Source organism: Salvelinus fontinalis, chromosome 19, assembly GCF_029448725.1.
Source record: "Salvelinus fontinalis isolate EN_2023a chromosome 19, ASM2944872v1, whole genome shotgun sequence".
NCBI lineage: Eukaryota > Metazoa > Chordata > Actinopteri > Salmoniformes > Salmonidae > Salvelinus > Salvelinus fontinalis.
This window is the reverse complement of record NC_074683.1, coordinates 8,234,697-8,254,512: the sequence shown is the minus strand read 5'-3', so window position 1 is coordinate 8,254,512 and position 19,816 is coordinate 8,234,697. Positions and strand designations below refer to the sequence as shown.

At 41.0% G+C, this 19,816-nt stretch overlaps 1 protein-coding gene across 2 annotated transcripts in view; it reads left to right on the top strand.

Annotated features, from left to right (window-relative positions):
• Positions 1-19,816, top strand: part of b3galt1b (UDP-Gal:betaGlcNAc beta 1,3-galactosyltransferase, polypeptide 1b) — a 124,729-nt gene that overhangs the window by 36,110 nt on the left and 68,803 nt on the right. Inside the window, exon 2 of one of the 2 annotated variants that reach the window (XM_055870618.1) lies at positions 6,200-6,303. The exons of the other annotated variant lie outside the window; for it this stretch is intronic. The gene's annotated coding sequence lies outside the window, so the exon portion shown is untranslated. The remainder of the gene's footprint in view (positions 1-6,199; positions 6,304-19,816) is intronic. 2 annotated transcript variants of the gene reach the window in all.

Genomic DNA, 19,816 nt, shown 5'->3' with positions numbered 1-19,816 from the left:
GCTCCTTTTTAATTTCATTGTCAATGTTGAGGTGTATCATGTCTGTAACACACTCCAGTGCACTGCAGGGAAGATTTAGAGGGGGAGGTGCGACACTTCAATCACAGGATTATCTGTCACGTGCACGTCTCTGTGTCTCTCGGTGTGGGTGGAACTGGTGATCTGCGTTCACATCTGATATCGTGTGAGTGTTGAGGTGTTTGTCTCTGAGGGGATTTGCTGGGTCGACTGTTGTTTGACCACACTAAAGAAGTGCAACCGGTGTGAGACAGCTAGCTAGTTAGCGGTGAGACCTTGAAGTAGTTATTTCCCTTGGGCCGCGGCTTTTGTGAAGCGATAGGTAACGATGCTTCGTGGGTGACTGTTTGACGTGTGCAGATGGTCCCTGGTTCGAGCGCAGGTTGGGGCAGGGAGAGGGACGGAAGAAATACTGTGCTAATGAGCACTCAGAGAGACTAGTCTATGTAGTAGAGCTCTGCTACCCGACCTACTCATGACTAAATTGATCACTAGCTAATATTTTGAAGCTGAGTTGTTTGCTCGTGCTCTTTGGTGCAGTGTCTCTGTATAGTCATATCTTACTAAGATCGTAACATGGTGTCAGAAGTGCTTCAACATTGTCAAATATAAGACCAGAACATTGTCCAAGTCGACAGGAGAGATTATTTCACAGACAATAATAGTGTTCCTTAAGTTTTGTCAAAGTTGAGAGTGATGAAAAGTAGCTAGCTAACTTCAGACTCTCTTCAGACTCTTTCATCTCTTGAGAGCAGTCCAAGCAGAGCCGTTGCTATGGATATTCACATTTTTTATTTTTTTTATTTTACCGTTATTTTACCAGGTAAGTTGACTGAGAACACGTTCTCATTTGCAGCAACGACCTGGTGGAGCGGGAGCAGGGGGAAGATAGTATGCATTAGCCACTGATTTCTAATGGAAGACACTTTTTCTGATTTTGGATTCGGCAATAACTCTGTGCTCATCTATTACAAAAGCAATCTGGCTCGGTAGGTTAGGGCCTGAACATCATGGGCATGGGTAGGTCTTGGTCTTCAGATTCATGTCCGTGCAGGGCTCTACTGTGCAGGCCTGTCTGTGGTGGAGTGTGTGGCATCAATAACCCAGTGCTCATCTATTCATTACTGCTTCTGAAATAACAGGTCATCCAGGGTCCCTGGAGGTCTCTGGGTTAGGACTGAGGCGTGTCGCTGAGAGGTGACCTGACAGTGGTGATTGCAATTAAAAGTTTCCTGAATACCATCCACTGTGGGGCTGGGAATTGCCAGGGAACACACGATACAATATTATAATGATTCTTAGGTGCCGATATGATGTGTTGCAATTCGATACTGCAATTTCTTTTTTTGTTGCGATTTGATGGTCCAAACATATTGCTCACTATACAGTATGTCTGCTGCAGAGAGACAAGAGAGAGCCATAATAAAAACCTGTTTTGATCAGTCAGGGAAATAAAAGTACTGAAAACATGTTGGCTCACTATTTAAAAAGAAGATGGAGAACGTGCTATAGGATGAAAAATACCAGAGTTTTGGCGCAAGTACAGCCGACCAACACTAGCTGACTCAACCTGGGTTAGCAAAAGAAAATAAACTCGGAGTCAAATATCGATATATCATCAAAAAATATTGCGATATGTAACTGTATCGACCCCCCCCCCCCCCCCCCCCCCCCCCGCCGCTAATCCACTGGCCTCAAGGGGGTTTAGTCAAGTAGTCTAAAGTCATTGTCACGCCCTGGCTATAGAGAGGCTTTTTATTCTCTATTTTGGTTAGGCCAGGGTGTGACTAGGGTGGGCAGTCTATGTTCTTTTTTCTATATTGTTGTGTTTCTATGTGTTTGGCCTGGTGTGGTTCCCAATCAGAGGCAGCTGTCTATCGTTGTCTCTGATTGGGAGCTATACTTAGGTAGCCTGTTCCAGCCAGTGTTTGTGGGTAGTTGTTTTTTGTTTCGTATCTGTACCAGACAGAGCTGTTTCGGTTGTTATTTTTGTCATTTTCGTGTTTATTGTTCGGTTGTTATTAAATTAATTATGAACACGCACCACGCTGCACCTTGGTCCTCATCTTCTTCTCTTGAATGCCGTGACAGAACTACCCACCACAAACGGACCAAGCAGCGTGGTGAGGAGCCGCAGCGTTATCTGGACTCATGGACATGGGAGGAGATTTTGGACGGAAAGGGACCCTGGGCACAGACTGGGGAGTATCGCCGTCCGCAGGAGGAATTGGAGGCAGCTAAGGCTGAGCGGAGACACTATGAGGAGTTAGCACGGCAGCGCAACAGGCACGAGAGGCAGCCCCCAAATTTTTTTGGGGGGGGGGGGGGGTAACACGGGGAGAGACCTGAGCCAACTCCGCTTACCGGAAGCGGCGTGGCACTGGTCAGACACTGTGTTATGCGATGAAGCGCACGGTGCCGCCAGTGCGCGCTCATAGCCCGGAGTGCTATATATCAGCCCCCAGCAAGTGCCATGCGAGAGTGGGCATCCAGCCAGGGCGGATTGTGCCTGCGCAGCGCGTTTGGTCTCCGGTGCGCCGTTTCAGTCCAGTGTATCCTGCGCCGGCGCTGCGTACTGTGTCTCCAGGGCGTTGGGAGGGTGCAGTTCGCCCTATGCCTGCCCTCCGTGCCGGGTGAATGTGGGCATTGAGCCTAAGGGAGAGGTGCGTGTGCTATGCACCAGATCTCCAGTGCTCCCCCACAGCCTGGTTCGACCTGTCCAGAGCCGCCCGTCAGTCCGGAGGCGCCCCTCAGTCCAGAGGCGTCCCTCAGTCCAGTGGCGCCCTCTACGAGGGTCTTCAGTCCGGGGCCCGCTGCGAGGGAGCGGGGTCCACGTCCCGCACCCGAGCCGCCCCCGTAAAGAAGGCCCACCCGGACCCTCCCCTTTAGAGTCAGGTTTTGCGGCCGGAGTCCGCACCTTTGGGGGGGGGTACTGTCACGCCCTGACTATAGAGAGGCTTTTTATTCTCTATTTTGGTTAGGCCAGGGTGTGACTAGGGTGGGCAGTCTATGTTCTCTTGAATGCCGTGACAGTCATGGTATTAACCAATGGGGTAAAAATGGCTTAAGTGACAAATGTCAACGTCTTTTCAACCAAAACTACGTATTTTAAATGTCTTGTGCTCATAGGGACCCTAGATTGAAATCTATTTGACAGAACATAGGCTACGTGATGTTCCTACTTGTTTAATGTCCATTCTTGAGAGCGTCTTTGCACTAATGATGTCTGACAGGCTTTTGTGGGGACGTTTTGAAGCTGAAGGTTAATGGCTGTGTATCCTAGAGCTCTGAGAGAACCAGGCAGTATCTTTCAGCTGCTCTGCTGCTCTTTTGTATTTAGAAACCGTATCCACAGTTACCTGTTTCTCACTATAATTGGTGTCCAGGAAGCTATCGTTACAGGACATTTAGACAAAATAATGGCTGATGTCGTAAAACCTAAAATCGCATTTTGTTGCTTTAAAGTCAATATTTTTGATCAAATGTTATGAAAGGGGTGAAAATGCATGTTTATGTATGAATGTAATAATTGATGTATTAATGCTAAGCTTATGCAAATCTATTTATGTTTAGTTTATTGTGTATCCCTCTATTTGGCATGGGCAAATGTAATTTAGTTTTCAGTCAATAATTCCTGGAACACAAGATGACTGAGAAGGATGTTAATTTGGACTTGAGCACTTAATTGCCTAAAGAACCTGTCAACTTATTACCATTTTTAAGCTCTCATGTCCAGCAGTGTTTTGGAAGGGAGAGTTAAGTGAATGAAGAGTTGCAGAGAAATGCTGAGAAGAGGGACATACGACCACACATGACCACACACACACACACACACACACACACACACACACACACACACACACACACACACACACACACACACACACACACACGCACACACACACACACACACACACACACACACACACACAGTAGCATGCCAGCAGCAGCCCTCCCACTGCGATCCATCACTTTCCATGTCAAACTGCTGTAAATGCTGGTGAAATCTATTTTCATGCTAAACCGAGTTGGGCTTCCAAACCAGGCTTATTAAGGGTTTTACAGGTTTTCGCAATCGCGTACAAGCATTTTTTGGGGATCTGTGTTGAAACGTAACTATGACAGAACAACAAATGGTCAAATGCATTTACAGAACTTCTGATAATTGTATTGCCTTTGTACCCGAGTTGCAGATCTTAGACCCCCTTTTACAGAATTTTAAATAGAAATGTCAACAGTGAAAAGACAATTCACTGATAAGTGTTTTCTTCACAGACTATGAACACATTGTTTTCATCAGAAGAGAAATGTGAGCAATTGTGTTCACTGTTTTCAGCAATCAGTAAATACTAGAGCACACAAAGTATATCACCAAATCACTGTCATACCATGTAATATATAGGGAAAGATCCAGGCAATGGGGACTGTCTAATTGTTATGATTCTTTACAATATTGCGGACCTGCAGAGATCCAGAAAATGAAGTCATCAACTCCAACATTGTGATCTTCCATTATATAGCTTTTCTTTGGTGTGGTTTGAGGCCTATACATTCATATCAGTAATGTTCCTCCATTGTATTCACCTTTCCTTATTTTCTATTGTTTGATTTTGTTTCTGTGTGCCAATAGAAAGTCTACAAAACTATGCGTAAACCAACCTATGTATTGAGTACATAGAATTGGATTGTGATGAATGAATCCTGTACACACTGTGCTTATTTATTTATATTTTATACCCGGAATAATATTTAATTTGATGTGTATGAAATTGTTTGGTCAAATATGCATAAAAGGACAGTAATTGCTCATAATTCTGCTCCTTTGGATAGTTGTACTTCCAATTTTGATCATTATGATTTAGTGACGGCAAAGAAAATCTATTGATCTGGGATTTTAAAAGAGAGATAAGTATGGAGATAAGTATTAGTGCATTTAATCTTTTTGCAGACAGCTGTGTTCTTTTTATGAATGTATTTGAAATGTTGAAATTATAATTTAGTTGTGATGAATGTATTTATGTTTTGAGAAGGTAACTACATTTTTAAAACACATTTACTGTTTTGCAAAAGGCCACAGAGTTCTGTGTCTTCTGGACTCTGTTTTGAAAATCGACAACATTGTTCCTAATAATGCTTGTACACAATTGAGAAAAACTATAATGCCATGCTACATCAAGTGCCAAGCTACGGTGGTGCACAAACGATGCATATTATTCACACTAATCTTTACAGTTGCTGTTTATGTGGGAAGGTGAATTGAGATGTTCTTGATTTTCTATCTAATATGTTGCTAGGTAGAATTAAAGGAATAGGGATTGCTCACATATTTCACAGAGTAGCAAATGCGCTATTGTCATTGTATTTTCCAACCAATACTAAGGTGTCAGGTTATTAGGAACATTCAACCCACCAAATTCCATTTCCATCTTAATTTTCTGTGATGAGCACAGATATTTGGTTATACTGGGGGAAATTGACTTGTAAGCAGTAATATGGGGTTAGTTTCACTAATGGCCCATGGTGTACACTTCTGAAAAGTGAGTGGTGGTCATTTAATGATTGTTCAATTGACCTCTGACCTGGGGCATATGGTTCATGGGTGATATAAGTGTGACAGGCTACCTATGGCTATGGCCCCTTCGATTGCTATTGAGACACCGTCAGCTAAAGGGGACTGTGTTTCAGGAGGGATCAGAATGATTATTCTCTGCTTTGGCCTTTGAGTGTGAATAGAATAATTCCTCAGTTACCACAGACATTGTCCTCTTACACCTTTTCACCCGCTAGTGAAATCCAGGGCTGCAATGACATATCTCTCAGCTGTCTGGGCTCACCCAACGAACTGCCCACCAGGATTACCTCCTCTCGCTCTCTCTCTTTACCATGACACCCTCTCTCTCCATCTCTCTCTCGCTCTCCATCTCTCACTCGCTCTCCATCTCTCTCTTTCTCCCGCTGTCTGACAGCATGATTATAGGACTCTATACCTACTCTAGGATAGACTTGTGCTGCTGCTCTTTGGTCTCCAATAAGTTTTCCCCTCAACTCTGGCAGGTGCTTGAGATGGCATTATGTAAACATCCACCTTGGTGAATATTCTAGCAGTTTGCTGTTTACCAACTGGTGTGATACTGAGAGAGAAGATGTACTGTCTGCTCATTGCCACTTTCTCTCAATCTAGATCTGGAGCTGAGAAACATGCCATGAGTCAGAGTATTTCCGTTCTGTATCTGAGAGGTCTTAGCAAGCCAGCCAGGAACCTGACATCAAAAGAATGCACACAAGGTACTAAATTAATATTATTAAGAAAAGTGTCAACACTGTTTATTGTGTGTAATATCCACATCTGAATTCCATAGTTAACTGCTTCCTTTTCCCTTTACCAAACAGTCATTCAGTTTTTACTATGCAGAAAAAAGTGCTTCGCTTATTAACACAGGACTGGTTGAATAGGAGTTTATAGACACCATTTAGTTTCCTTTCGGTTTTATTTATGGTCTTCTGCAACCTCTTGCACGTTCAACCATTTGCGATTAGAGGAAGTGTTTTCTCAATTGGACTCATCTGAGAATCACAGTCACGTCACTGTGATAGAAGTGTGGACAGTAAATATGATGAATGTCCCTCTGTAATTACACTGCGATTCCATTTCACTAGTCATTAACTCTCTGCGTCAATTAATATCTGTAGAATGACTCATCCTTTTGGCAAAGTTAAGTATTAAAATGTGACCTACTGCAAATGCTGGGTTGTTGGATAACAACATCATTTACAGCTGATGTCTTACAACTAACAAATACAAATGTATGGTCGAGCATGTATTTTCATTGACAGAAGGCTTTCATACAAAGAGCTCTCCTGGCAAATCAGATTATACATGTTGAAATGCACAACCGCACACAAACTCTTGATGAAAATCATGTAAATCATGCAGCGTGTTATGTCAAGATCGCAGATTGTAGAGAAACAACAAATGTCGGTACATATAAGTGTCTTATATCGGCTGAAAGCTTAACTTCTTGTTAATCTAACTGCACTGTCCAATTTACAGTAGCTATTACTGCGAACAAATGCCATGCTAGGAGAGCTCAAACAACAAAACACTTTTTTCACCACGATAGGTTTGATACATTCACCTCTGAAGGTGAAATGTGTACTTACATTCTGAAATATTGCTCTGATTTATCATCCAAAGGGTCCCAGAGATAACATGAAGTGTTGTTTGTTAGATAAAATCCTTTAACATATCCTAAAAAGGTCCATATAGCATGCACAATCGATTTTGTATTTCCACTCATTCAATTTGCAAAGAAAGGAATCTTGAAAATTTCACCCTAAATCTTGTTTCAACGAGTCAAATTACGTTTGTATGTATTCCTCAGAGATCCTAGAAGGTAACAAGACTTCACTATATCAGTAGGGGTGTAGTATATCCTATAGGACACCATATTTGGTCAGAGAGCGACGCCTTCATGTCACGCCGATGACGCGGGCGGTCATCTCTTGAAGAACTATCTTTGTCAAATAAGCACCAATCGGGGTCAAAGCTAGTTAGATAGCCAATGAGCTGGGCTTTACGGGAGTATCCAAAAACCATGTATATGTCGTAAAATGTAGCTACTAACCTTGTACGACAGCATGCCTTTTCATTTTGGACAAAAATTTGTTATGAAGATATGAAAACTGATTGTTTTGCAAATGTTGAACTTATAATATGGCTACTAACACTTGGAAAGCTAAATCAAAGTCCAAGTATACAGATTTGACGATATTCTTGCAGAAAAAGGTTATATGAATGCGAATGTCTCCTTCACAATTTGCCCAAATGTACCTGGGGACTTCACACTAAGTCTTGTAGTTCACTCATACTTCAAGTTATCCATCTGAAACTTTGCACATACACTGCTGCCATATTGTGGACACTATCGGAACCAGCGTGATGGCTAGAACTGTGAACTTTCTCTTGCATTTCAAAGATGGTGGTAGAAAAAGACCGGTTGTTTTTTTTCTTTGCATTTTCTTCTACCAGATCTATTGTGTTATATTCTCCTACATTCAATTCACGTTTACACAAACGTCAAAGTGTTTCCTTTCAAATGGTACCAAGAATATGCATATCCTTGCTTCAGGGCTTGAGCTACAGGCAGTTAGATTTGGGTATGTCATTTAGGCGAAAATTGAAAAAAGGGGGATATCCCTAAGAAGATATGGGAGGACAGATGACAGGCATGATGAGTATATGAGTAAACACATTGCCTTTCACAGAACCATCTCAATACATTCTCTTGAGCTAGATTGTCAAATCCATTGATGAGTGAATAAATATATACACTGATGAGTGGATTTGATGCCTGTCAATGCTGTCAACCATGGAAACATCCTAATCAGGTCAGAAACACTTTCATAAGAGAATATTCCATGATACTAATATCCCATAGAGGAGCATGCATCAGTACGTTTACATTTTACAGTACATTGGCTAAAAGAGAAGTGAGATGCTGCCACAGCTTTGAAATGAAACCATTTATAGCAATTAAAGAGCATGTTCTGTAATCAGTGTCAATTAAGATTTGGATGAGATGACAATATCAACCGTATGTAATCTATTCTTAATGATGTATTCATTTAGTAGTCAATATTACAACTTAGGCCAGAGTCTACCTACCTTGTAATATGATTTAGAAGATCAGATCGCCTGATGATGAACAGTGTATAGTATGGGCCAAGAACAGATGCTTATGCAGTTGACCTTCTAATTGTGACGCTATTGCATCTGTGCAATAGAGTGGAAAGGTTACTCATGTGCTGGCATCAGTGTAAATTCAAGATGAATTATATTCTCCTTCATTTTGTAATGCAGTGGAATTACCGCTAGGCATTGAACAGCCTTGTTCCCATTGCACACAATTATAGTTTGCCGTCGGGAAACATTGAATTTATATTATTGAGTTAAAGGCTATGTGGTGAGCATTTTCCACTAGTGTTATTTGAAATGCCTTATAAGGCCTAATGGTCTTTAATTAACATGCTGAATTCATGAAGTATCAATAATAATGAATTACATTGCTAATTCATATACTGATGGGCTGGCTAAGCCTTAAGGTCTTCGACAATTAATTTGTGACCATTTAGCAATTAAGTGATAGCACATTCATTATTTTTATTGAAAGAAAAAATAATCATGTTCTGTGTTGAAATCATGTTCTGTGTTTGTGGTGAAGAGTTTGACAGATTAGTCTGTGGTGAATTTGCCTTGGTCTGATAATTATCTCAAGTATGAATAAAAATTCAGCCTGAGGAGGATATTGGAGTTTGATCTCTGCTTCAAAAAAGGAACTATTTGTATTCATCACAACATCAATTACTTTGTAGCTTGTGATCTATAATACCTGCAATGAGCTCTGATTTCCCTGTTTCTGTCAATAGCTCTTTAGTCCACTGGAAAAATAAGAATTGATTTACATGCATTTTCGGTGAAATACTGTGAATCTCCTGGAACGATTCATAGGATCATCTTTGTTTGACCGCTCACCACAAAGACTCAGGTCTACAGATGAGGCTTTATATTGAATTTGTGTAGTAACTTTTCTAAATGATATACATTAGGCCTACTAATATAAATAATGTAAATTGATACCCTTTTATATTTTGTAAAAATCTGAATAATGTTTGTGAAGCTCAGTATAAATCACCCCAGTGTCACTCAAACCTGGCAATGTAACGGGTGTCGTAATCCTCCTCCTCAAACGAGGAGAGGAGAGAAGGATCGAAAGACCAAAATGCAGCGGGTTGTGAATACATAATGAATTTTAATAAACAAGACGAAACTAAACACACGAAGAACACTTGATACTTTACAAAACAACAAAACGAAGTAAACAGACCTGGACACGAACTTACATACAACGTGAAGAACGCACGAACAGGAACAGACTACAAATACCTAACGACAATGAAACAGTCCCGTATGGTGCGCACATACACTGTCACGGAAGACAATCACCCACAAACAAACAGTGAGAACACCCTACCTTAATATGACTCTCAATTAGAGGAAAACGCAAAACACCTGCCTCTAATTAAGAGCCATACCAGGCAACCCAAAACCAACATAGAAACAGAAAACATAGACTGCCCACCCAAAACTCACGCCCTGACCATCACACACATACAAAACAACAGAAAACAGGTCAGGAACGTGACAGGCAATGAAACTCTGATGAATAACTTTGACCTTAAGGAATGACTATGTTAATACAGTGTGATCAATCCAGCCTAGAGAGAATAATAAAAGGTCACCAGTAGCTAGGTTTCCATCCAATTGGCAACAGGTCTTCATGCGACTATTCAAAAATAAGCGCATTTTCCCACCAGTGTTGTTTTTCCACCAAACAGACTTGTTGCCGATAAAAATGAGTGTGTGATGACGTACAGTGGTGCAACACAAAATGTACTTTTTCAGTTACGTTTTCATGTACCCAAAACAAATTCTGTGTGTTCCATTGCTTTTTCAAATCTACCAATAGTTTTGTCACAAAAACTGTTAAATAGCAAATGTGCCTAATCTGGTTTTGACACGTATGCTCTAGCCAACAGCTCACGTTAGGCTGCGGGAAGGCTGTACGGGTAGGGTTGTCTACATGACGAGATTATTATGGATAAGAGCGAAACTATTTGTATTTGTCAAACAGCAGTCAAGCATCAATCACCATGTCACCAGAATAAAACCCTCTGTATTTATTGGACAGGAGCATCAAGATCCCCGTGGACCATCCTCTGAAGTTCATGATAACTTATTTCATCTGTAGCCTAATAACCTGTTTGGTTTCCCCCAGTCATAGTGGGAGGACCACACACCATATAATTGCGTGACTCCAAGTTTACTTCAATATGATGGTAATATTTGTACATAAAGGCTTTTCCACCAAAGTTTCTCGCATAATGCATTTTTTCTGACACAAAAAGATCCCACCATGTCCAGTGAACAAATTATTTTATAAAATTTTACCGAAACTACCTGTTTCCATCACAGCTGTCATAATTTTTTTGACACAGTATGACTACTCGCATAAAACTGTGGATGGAAACGTGGTTAGTGTTTTCGAGATTTCCAAAGACCTTTTGAAGAATGTTCAAAGCCGTATTCAAATGCCATGTGCAGTTACGGTGTCTCTTCCATAATTTTTGTCATTAAAGTATAGAGGTCGACCGATTCTGATTTTTCAACGGCGATACCGATTATTGGAGGACCAAAAAAGCCGATACCGATTAATCGGCTGATTTTTTAAACATTTATTTGTAATAATGACAATTACAACAATACTGAATGAACACTTATTTTAACTTAATATAATACATCAATAAAATCAATTTAGCCTCAAATAAAAAATGAAACATGTTCAATTTGGTTTAAATAATGCAAAAACAAAGTGTTGGAGAAGAAAGTAAAAGTGCAATATGTGCCATGTAAGAAAGCTAACGTTTAAGTTCCTTGCTCAGAACATGAGAACATATGAAAGCTGGTGGTTCCTTTTAACATGAGTCTTCAATATTCCCAGGTAAAAAGTTTTAAGTTGTAGTTATTATAGGAATTATAGGACTATTTCTCTATAATTTTGTATTTCATATACCTTTAACTATTGGATGTTCTTATAGGCACTTTAGTATTGCCAGTGTAACAGTATAGCTTCCGTCCCTCTCCTCGCTCCTACCTGGGCTCGAACCAGGAACACATCGACAACAGCCACCCTCGAAGCAGCGTTACCCATGCAGAGCAAGGGGAACAACTACTCCAAGTCTCAGAGCGAGTGACGTTTGAAACGCTATTAGCGCGCACCCCACTAACTAGCTAGCCATTTCACATCGGTTACACCAGCCTAATCTCGGGAGTTGATAGGCTTGAAGTCATAAACAGCGCAATGCTTGAAGCACAGCGACGAGCTGCTGGCAAAACGCACGAAAGTGCTGTTTGAATGAATGCTTACGAGCCTGCTGGTGCCTACCATCGCTCAGTCAGACTGCTCTATCAAATCATTGACTTAGTTATAACATAATAACACACAGAAATACGAGCCTTAGGTCATTAATATGGTCGAATCCGGAAACTATCATCTCGAAAACAAAACGTTTTTTCTTTCAGTGAAATACCGAACCGTATTTTATCTAACGGGTGGCATCCATAAGTCTAAATATTCCTGTTACATTGCACAACCTTCAATGTTATGTCATAATTACGTAAATTTTGGGCAAATTAGGCGGCCCAAACTGTTGCATATACACTGACTCTGCGTGCAATGAACTTAAAACTTGAAATCGGCCCTAATTAATCGGCCATTCCGATTAATCGGCCGACCTCTATTAAGGTAATATTTCCTCAACAGAAATTGATTATCCACATTTTTGTAGTTACGAGTTGAGTCCTAGTGTCTAATGTTGCTTGGAACTCTACCAGTGCATGATTTACATGACTGTTCAAGTCCAGTTAGGATTCAGTCCGACAGTTTATGAATGGTCATATTCCCTTCTCTAGACAAAAGGTGTCAGGACAATTAAGTGGTGGCCTAATCATCTAGGAGAGGCTTTGTGTGACAGTGGTTCTCCTCAAGCCCAAGTAAAGCTCAGCCACCGGAGCTGCTAAATTAAGGACCTTTTTACCACAGCCTTTCTCATTTTTATTAATCAATATCACCAATCAATTGGGTCTGAATTATAGTGGGTAATTAAGAAGATGCACCATTAACACAGGCCTCAGGGACTCCTTGTAGCTAGAGGGTGGATAAAGCTTGGTTGCCCACAAATGTGTCCATTACCCTAAGCTTACAAGAATGACTCTAGTTCAAGGGTTCATTTGTGGGATGTGGCTTACTGTATATATATAGTTGATGTCGGAAGTTTACATACACTTAGGTTGGAGTCATTAAAACTCGTTTTTCAACCACTCCACACATTTCTTGTTGACAAACTATAGTTTTGTCAAGTCGGTTAGGACATCTACTTTGTGCATGACAAAAGTAATATTTCCAACAATTGTTTACAGACAGATTAGTGGGTCAGAAGTTTACATAGACTAAGTTGACTGTGCCTTTAAACAGCTTGGAAAATTCCAGATAATGATGTCATGGCTTTAGAATCTTCTGATAGGCTAATTGACATAATTTGAGTCAATTGGAGGTGTACTTGTGGATGTTTTTCAATGCCTACCTTCAAACGCAGTGCCTCTTCGCTTGACATCATGGGAAAATAAAAAGAAATCAGCCAAGACCTCAGAAAAACAATTGTAGACCTCCACAAGTCTGATTCATCCTTGGAGAGCAATTTCTAAACGCCTGAAGGTACCACGTTCATCTGTACAAACAATAGTACACAAGTATAAACACCATGGGAACACACAGCCGTCATACAGCTCAGGAAGGAGACACATTCTGTCTCCTAGAGATGAACGTACCTTGGTGCGAAAAGTGCAAATCAATCCCAGAACAACAGCAAAGGACCTTGTGAAGACGCTGGAGGAAACTGGTACAAAAGTATTTATATCCACAGTAAAACGAGTCCTACATCGACATAACTTGAAAGGCCGCTCAGCAAGGAAGAAGACATTTCTCCAAAACTGCCATAAAAAAAGCCAGACTATGGTTTGCAACTGCACATGGGGACAAAGATCGTACTTTTTGGAGAAATGTCCTCTGGTCTGATGAAACAAAAATAGAACTGTTTGGCCATAATGAACATCGTTATGTTTGGATGAAAAAGGGGGAGGCTTGCAAGCCGAAGAACACCATCCCAACCGTGTGTCACGCCCTGACCTTAGTATTCTTTGTTTTCTTTATTTATTTTGGTTAGGTCAGGGTGTGACGAGGGTGGTATGTGTGTTTTTGTCTTGTCTAGGGTTTTTGTATGCCTAGGTGTGTGTGTTTAGTATAGACATATGTAGGTCTATGGTGGCCTAGATTGGTTCCCAATCAGAGTCAGCTGTTGATCGTTGTCTCTGATTAGGGATCCTATTTAGGTTGCCATTTTCCAGTTTGGTTTGTGGGTTATTGTCTATGTGAAGTTGCATGTCTGCACTCATTGTTTATAGCGTTCACGTTCGTTTTATTGTTTTGTATTAGTTTGTTTAGTGTTCTTCGTGTTCATTCGTCTTACATTAAAAGTATGTGTTCACATCACGCTTAGTTTCCTCACTACGAGGAACGTGACACCGTGAAGCACGGGGGTGGCAGCATCATGTTGTGGGGGTGCTTTGCTGCAGGAAAGACTGGTGCACTTCACAGAATAGATGGCCTCATAAGAAAGGAAAATTATGTGGATATATTGAAGCAACATCTCAAGACATCTGTCAGGAAGTTAAAGCTTCGTCGCAAATGGGTCTGCCAAATGGACAATGACCCCAAGCATACTTCCAAAGTTGTGGCAAAATGGCCTAAGGACAACAAAGTCAAGGTATTGGAGTGGCCATCACAAAGCCCTGACCTCAATCCTATAGATAATTTGTGGGCAGATCTGAAAAAGCGTGTGCGAGGAAGGAGGCATACAAACCTGACTCAATTACACCAGCTCTGTCAGGAGGAATGGGCCAAAATTCACCCAACTTATTGTGGGAAGCATGTGGAAAGTTACCTGAAATGTTTGACCCAAGTTACACAATTTATAGGCAATGCTACCAAATACTAATTGAGTGTACGTAAACTTCTGACCCACTGGGAATGTGATGAAAGAAATAAAAGCTGAAATAAATAATTATTAGGAATTGTGTCAGGAATTGTGAAAAACTGAGTTTAAATGTATTTGGCTAAGATGTATGTAAACCTCTGATTTCAACTGTATACACACACACACACACACACACAGTCAAAAGTTTGGACACATCTACTCATTCAAGGGTTTTTCTCTATTTTTATTTTTTTCTACATTGTAGAATAATAGTGAAGACATCAAAACTATGAAATAACACATATGGAATCATGTAGTAACCAAAAAAAGTGTTAAACAAATCAAAATATACACGCTTGGCATTCTCTCAATCAGCTTCACCTGGAATGCTTTTCCAACAATCTTCACGGAGTTCCCACATATGCTGAGCACTTGTTGGCTGCTTTTCCTTCTCTGCTGTCCAACTCATCCCAAACCATCTCAATTGGGTTGAGGTTGGTTGATTGTGGAGGCCAGGTCATCTGATGCAGCACTCCATTATTCTTCTTCCTGGTAAAATAGCCCTTACACAGCCTGGTGGTGTGTTGGGTTATTGTCCTGTTAAAAAATATATTATTGTCCCACTAAGCGCAAACCAGATGGGATGGCATATCGCTGCAGATGCATAATGCTGTGGTAGACATGCTGGTTAAGTGTGCCTTGAATTCTAAATAAATCACAGACAGTGTCACCAGCAAAGAACCCCCACACCATCAAACCTCTTCCTCCATACTTCAGTGGGAACCACACATGCGGAGATTATCCGTTCACCTACTCTGCGTCTCACAAAGACACGGAGGTTGGAACCAAAGATGTCAAATTTGGACTCATCAGAACAAAGAACAGATTTCCACCAGTCTAATGTCCATTGCTCGTGTTTCTTGGCTCAAGCAAGCCTCTTCTTCTTATTGGTGTCCATTCGTAGTGGTTTCTTTGCAGCAATTCAACCATGAAGGCCTGATTCACGCAGTCTCCTCTGAACAGTTGATGTTGAGATGTGTCTGTTATTGAACTCTGTGAAGCATTTAATTGGGCTGCAATCTGAGGTGCAGTTAACTCTAATGAACTTATCCTCTGCAGCAGAGGAAACTCTGGGTCTTCCTTTCCTGTGGCTGTCCTCATGACAGCTGTAACGGGCGTCTAAGTCGTTCTCCTCCTCGGGCGAGGAGGAGCAAGGATCGGACCAAAATGCAGCGGGTGATGGATACATGATGAATTTATTAGACAAGACGAAACACGAAGTACACTTGAATAAATTACAAAATAACAAAAACGACGTAGACCGACCTGAACATGAGAACTTACATAAAACGAAGAACGCACGAACAGGAACAGACTAGACAAACGAAACAGTCCCGTGTGGTACAAACACTGACACGGAAGACAGTCACCCACAAACAAACAGTGAGAACAGCCTACCTTAATATGGTTCTCAATCAGAGGAAACGTCAAACACCTGCCCCTGATTGAGAACCATATAAGGCTAATTAACCATGAACCTAAACAAGAAACAAATAACATAGACTGCCCACCCCAACTCACGCCCTGACCATACTAAACAAATACAAAAACAACAGAAAACAGGTCAGGAACGTGACAACAGACAGTTTCATCATAGCACTTGATGGTTTTTGTGACTGCACTTGAAGAAACTTTCAAAGATCTTGACATTTTCCATATTGACTGACCTTCATGTCTTAAAGCGATGATGGACTATCATTTCTGTTTGCCAATTGGAGAGAAAACAAACACTAACCCTCTAAGACTATGTGAAAAATACCTATGTACTTTTCTCTACTCCAAGCAAAATCACACATGTGAAAATCGCAAATTCACACGTGAGGAGTAAGTAACAAAACTCAACATGTGACATTGAGAATTTCACATTTGCATTTTCATATGTGGAAATAGTCCACGTGTGATTGTTTTTCACGTTAACTTGCAATTCCACATGTGAAAGTGATATTTTCAAGTGAACGTTTTTCATATTTGAAACTTCAATTTGATATATACGTGTGATTGTTTTTCTCATATGAACTTGGTATTCCACATGTGAAAGTGAAAATCTAACTTTCACATGAAATAAAATAAGAAATTAAATCCAATTGAATTTTTTTTGTCGCATGCACCGAATAAAACTGGTGTAGACTTTACCGGGAAATGCTTGCTTACGAGCCCTTCCCAAACATTCAGGGTTTACAATAAAATAAAATAGTAACACAAGAGGAATGAAATACAGTACACAAGAATGGAGCTATACTGTATAGAGGGAGTACAAGTACCAGATCAATGTGCAGAGGTATGAGGTACAGTATTTTTGAAGGCAGGATAAAGTGACTAGACATCAGGATATACGGTACAATAATATGAGTAAAATAAAGAAGTGTAGAAGTGAGTATGTGTGAGTGTGCATGTGTGTGTGTGTGTGTGTAATGTGGATGTACAGTATGCGTGTGTGTGTTGTGTATGCGTGCGTAGTGTATGTGAATGTGTGTGGGAGTGTCAATGTAGTGTGTGTGAGTGTATGTGTATATAGTGTAGTGAGTGTGCATAGGGTCAGTGCAAGAGAGTCATAACAGATAGTTTGGGTACCATTAATTTATTCATTATTTAGCAGCCTGGCTATTTAGCAGTCTTATGGCTTGGGGGTAGAAGCTGTCTCGGGCCTGTGGTTAAGGGCAGTGCATTTGCCATACCAATCGGTGATTCAGCCAGTCAAGATGCTCTCGAGGGTGCAGATGTAGAACTTTGAGGATCCGAGGACCCATGCCAAATCTTTTCAACCTCCTGAGGGGGAAGTGGCACTGCCGTGCCCTCTTAATGAGTGTGTGGGTGTGTGTGGACAATTATAGTTCCTTACTGATGTGGATGCCAAAGAACTTGAAGCTCTTGACCCACAACACTGTTGATGTGGATGAGGCTGTGCTCTCCCCTCTTTCTCCTATAGGCCACGATCAGCTCCTTGATCTTACAGACGTTGAGGGAGAGGTTGTTGTCCTGGCATCACACTTATAAGTCTCTGACCTCCTCCCTGTAGGCTGACTCATCGCCGTAGGTGATCAGGCCCACCACCGTCATGTCGGCAGCAAACTTGATGATGGTGTTGGAGTGGTGCATGGCCACGCAGTCTTGGGTAAACAGGGAGTACAGGAGGGGACTAAGCACACACCCCTGAGGGGCCTCCGTGTTGAGGGTCAGCGTGGCGGAGGTGTTGTTACCTACCCTCACCACAGGGCGCTTTCACGCAAGGCACAGTTATTTTCCTTGAAGCGAGTTATTGTCTGCTAGCCCTGCCACATACAGCAAGCATCGGAGCCAGTGTAATAGGATTCCACCTTCCTACTATATTGTCCTTTTGCGTGTTTGATGTCTCGTCGGAGGTTGTAGCGGGCCTTCTTGTAGGTATCCGTGTCCCGTTCCAAACCAAAAAACAGTAGCTCTAGCCTTTAGCCCAGCACGGATATTGCCTGTAATCCATGCTTTTTAGTTTGGATATGTTCTTATAGTCACTATGGGGACGACATCATCTATTTACTTATTAATGAAGCCCATGACTGTTGTGGTAAACTCCACAATGCGATTGGCTGAATCGCTAAACATATCCTAATCTGTACTAGCAAAACAGTCTTGTAGCCTCCGTTTGCTTCATCCAACCACTTCCGTTTGGCCTATTTTTTAACAGGAAGCAGGAGAACGGAGTCAAGGTCAAATTTGCCGAAGGGAAGATGAGGGAAATGCAAGTTCACATGTGGGATTGAAATAATGTGAAAGATGGCATTAATATGTTGCAGTAGCAATGTTTCCACCGGTAGAATTAGGGTGACCACATCTAAAAATCCCAAATGCGGGACAAGGAAACGATTTTGTGGGACATTATTGGAACAGTGGACAGAATAAATGTTTTGGGACAGGTTAATGGATCACGTTCAAATGGCGATATAGTTCTGCACTATGAGGGTCACTGTTTGTTAAAAGGGCAATCCTTAGTTACTACATCCATTTTTGGACTTATAATTAATGATACTGTATGTACCCATTGATTCTTTAATATAACGTATACATGCCTCATGAGCTGTCTTCAAATGTCGTACCCCATCAAAACCCATAATATAAGCTTGTTTTACTCCAAACAAAATAAATGTAAAACAATAGTCGAAAAACATGGTTAAAAAGCTATAATTTTGATATCATGGATGGTCAGTCCTTGCATCCATAGCATAGTATATGGATTTGAAAGTGGTTGCATTTCTCCAGCTCCATCCCTCCACTTGTTAGTGATACTGTAGTGGGGAGAGTACTTTGTTATGGTTCAATTAAGGATTGCTGTTTTAAACACCTTTAATGGAGTAATAATAGTGTTATTAAATGGTGCAATCCTCCAGTGAGTGAGTTGCTTTTGTTCCAATATCAAGCAAAACTTCTGAAGTCGAAAACAATATTCTTAGTATTCTGAACAAAAATAATGATATTGAAAGCAAAACATAAACACAAAAGTATTGATATTAAAACAAAATGTATTGTAAATGGATGCAAAAAAAAGGTGTTTTGCGATTAGGCTAAATAAAGTGCCTCCCTCTTTCCTGCAATTTTCCCTATATTTGGTTATGTTACCCTAGCCTTTGCTTTTGCTGCATTTTTCCCCCAGTTGCAAGTTTTGGCACATTCATTCCAGCAAAACAGCACCCTGCTGGTTTTCTTCTGAAGCTAAGCAGGGTTGGTCCTGGTCAGTTCCTGGATGGGAGACCAGATGTAGCTGGAAGTTGTAAGAATAAATGTGTGAAACTCATGTGTCTGACCCATGTCAAGATTAAAAAGGAAAAAAATGCATTTTTGCACTTTTTTGTTGTTGTAAGGGCTGTCTTATATTCCTATGAGAACTCAATCTTTTTTTATCAGTCACTTGCAGCCAGGCATTTTGGAATTGACAGACTAATATGTTTATTGGAGCTCATTCCTTTTGGCAGTAGTTGAAGGCTCTGCGTGTAGATGTGAGAGAGAAATCGTTTTTCACTCGACAACTGTATCATGCTGCTTTTGCATTTACTGTGCCAAGTACAGAGCCAACATGGGCAGTCTCTTAACATCACTGAGGTCTAGCGTTTATGGTGGA